The 3,171-nt window shown below is 46.9% G+C and overlaps 1 long non-coding RNA gene across 1 annotated transcript; it reads left to right on the top strand.

The window, feature by feature from the left end:
- The first annotated feature begins 1,184 nt into the window (after positions 1-1,184).
- Positions 1,185-2,176, top strand: LOC111727615. The gene is made up of 2 exons (XR_002775120.1): positions 1,185-1,361; positions 1,963-2,176. It is a non-coding gene; the product is annotated as an uncharacterized LOC111727615 (long non-coding RNA).
- Positions 2,177-3,171: the final 995 nt, after the last annotated feature.

The raw sequence follows: 3,171 nt of genomic DNA, 5'->3' as shown, positions 1-3,171 counted from the left end.
GAGTTGTCTGTGTTCTCATATATTCAGTTACTATCTCCACATCTCATGCACTGTTTCAGATATTTCCTCTTCCTTCTCATCTGCTTTCCCCTCAGCTCGTGGCCCCTGTGCTGTGTGTGCTGTGTAGGTGCACACACGCTGGTCACGCTCCCCTGTTTGTTTTCCCTTTTACCGCCTGTTCCTTTGGTGTCACTTTCAGGAAGTAATTGCCAAGATCGATGCCACAGCTTTATAATTCAAAGTTCTTTTAGAAGTTTTATGCGTTTAGGTCTTATGTTTGGATGTTCCGTCTATTTTTAGTTGACTTTTGTGTATGGAATGAGATAAAGGTCCAGGTGTGAAATACATCAAATCATAAGGTAGAACATATTAGACAAACACAATTTTAATTGTCACTTGTATCTCAATAGAGCTGGAAACAATAAATATATTTTTAGCCCTAGGTTACCTCTTTGTCAATGTATCTCACTGAGCCCATTTCACCAAAAGCCTGATGAGATCACAGCACTCTCCTCACTGGCACCAGAAAGAGCCTCCCCTACCTGTAACTCAAAAGCCCTTTCATGAGAGTGGTGATGGCCAACCCTGCAGGGACTAACTCTCTACTCTGTTGGAATTCAGTGCTGATTCCTATTGGATTCTTGAGTGCAGCCTTTTGACTGAAGCCAAATATTACAGAATAAATCCTTTTAATAAAGAGATTTGTTCTGTGAAGTTTGAATTTGGGCAAGCGACCACACTTGGAGGCTGGAGCACAAGTTCCCCACCTCTTCCACGGTCACCAACAGTAGCAGGGTCCATGTTAAGAAATAAGAGGCCTTTATTCCCTGAAGTTAGCAAATGGAATCACTGTTTTATTTTATTTTCTTGGATATTAAAATATTGATATTAATATTGTTGAATATTAATAATATTGAAATAATATTATAAATATTATTAGTATCAATATTTTAATAGAGGGAAACAGAAAAATAGGGTGGGGTCCCTGTCGCTACTCTCAGCTCCATCCTAGTCCAGACAGTACAATGCAGGATCCTGTGAGGGACCCTGGGGACATGGGCTTCCTTCACCACCCCTGGGAAGTGCCCTCATCTCTGCTAGAGAGGGTGAGTGGAGGCTCATTTGTCTCTGAGCCTCCTCACTGCCACAGAGTCAGGCTCCTGTGCTTTTTCCTCCAGGTGACCCCAGCATGAGGACCCTCGGCCTCCTTGCTGTCCTTCTCCTGGTGGCCCTCCAGGCCCAGGCTGGGCCCCTGCCAGAGGAAGCTGAGGAAGCTCTAGACCAGGAGCAGCCTGGGCCAGAGGATGAGGATCTGGCCATTTCCATCAGAGTGCATGAAAACTTCCTCCTTCAAGATCCAGGTGAGAGACACCTACACGGCAGAGCTTCAAGGTCTAGAGCAGGAGGACTGGAGGCTCTGGGATGGGGTCTGCAGAGCTCTATGTCACCAAGGGGACTTTACTAAACATTAATGGGCCTCAGTTTCCTCATCTATAACCTGTACATTGAGACCCAAATAAAATTAAGAGTCTCTTTCTTCAACACTTTTGATTCCAAGATGGTCTGTGAATTTTGCCAAGGTATAAGATATGGAGAGATATACTGACTTGTTCTTTTTGTATTGAAAAGAGAAGTATAAAGAGAATATTTGACTCTGTATAGAGGTGCTTTAGAAGCTGCGAATGGCCGAGGGGTGTGGGGAGATGAACGTGTGATGGGGGCAGGGACACGGAAGAGTGAGACAGGTCTAACGACAATGTCATGTGACCTTGAGTGAGACCAACACTGTGTGTGGGGTTTTGTTCCCATTGACTGAGGCTGTTCATGCTCCCAGCTGTAATGCAGCCCATGTCACACTGCTTTTGCAGCCCAGCAGGTGTCTTCTCCTGAATTCCCTGTCAGCATCACTGCTGACCCCAGGACTGAGCTTCTGATGCTCTCTCTGTGCTCCCTCATTCCTAGCAAGGAGAATGAGGTGCGTGTGCCGACCATTCTGCTTGCCTGGGGAGAGACGCCGCGGCCGCTGCTTGAGAATCTTGTCGTCATGCTGTCGCTGAGACTGCGAGGTGGAGAGGGCAGACACGGCCTGCTGGGAGAGCTGAAGCGCACAGCTCTCACTCCTCCACCTGGTGCTCAATTTGCTTTCCCCACCCCAAATACAGTATTTGTTGCAATATATCTGTGTTGTCTCTCCTTATGTGTGGTATGTCTCTGAGTTGAAACACTTTGGAATGCAAGTACCAGAATCTTAAATCAAACTATTTGCGCAACATAGAGTTTCAATTTCTAAGATTTTTTGAGGAGAAATTATGGGTTCAGACAGTTTGACAGAGGAGCTCTAATGATGCTGCTGATCTCTGCATACACTTTTCTGTCTTTTGACTGTGACCCATTTAGCCTGGATTCACTGCCAAAGACAGTCCCATTTCCAGAAGAACAATCATCTCGGAGTGAGTACGCTGTGCACAGTCATAGCCTCACTAACTCTGAGGACTACCAACCACTATTTCCTCAAGTGTTGAAGCTTTATAGAACAGGCTTAGGTCCTGCATCTGATGTCTGAGGCCTGGGGATTGGTCAGCTCCACTGAGAAAACGTTAACATGAACTGTTGGGTAATTAACAAGCACATGGTGAGTGGAGGAGAAAGCACAGGAGCTGTACCCACAGTGTGCTCACAGCCAGTGTCATCCAGCCATGTAATAAAGTCAGGCTCTGATGACCATGAAGTGAGTTTGCACAGACACACACACACAATACACTCATACAGGTCCTCAGCTCTTTGCCACATGCACTCTTTTTGCCTTAAATCTGCAGAGATTTAAGAACATATTTGATTCTTCCTTTGAAATGCAGCTTGCCAGAGTTGCAGGGAAAAGACTACTGAGGCCAGCATCTCACCAGGAGCCTGAGTCCCTGCTGGTGCTGCGGCTACTGAGGTTCTCACCCCCAGACTGTCACGCTCATCTGTAAATGAATCAGGAAATTGGGTGCAGAGAAGAGATGCAGCAGGAGCCTCTCAGGTCCTCAGAGTATGAGCTGGGACAGCCGCAGCTCCCCCTGCTTCTCTGTGTGGAGCCGCCCAGCCCAAAGAGCACAGCACATTTGGGGTTTGTGTCCTGTGAGCTTGCCTTCCTCCTGCCCTGCAAGGGGACCTGCTCTCTGCCTACAC

Source organism: Otolemur garnettii, unplaced genomic scaffold (assembly GCF_000181295.1).
Source record: "Otolemur garnettii isolate 467f Iridium unplaced genomic scaffold, OtoGar3 scaffold00114, whole genome shotgun sequence".
In the NCBI taxonomy this organism is placed as follows: Eukaryota; Metazoa; Chordata; class Mammalia; order Primates; family Galagidae; genus Otolemur; species Otolemur garnettii.
This window is presented reverse-complemented; position numbering and strand designations above follow the sequence as displayed.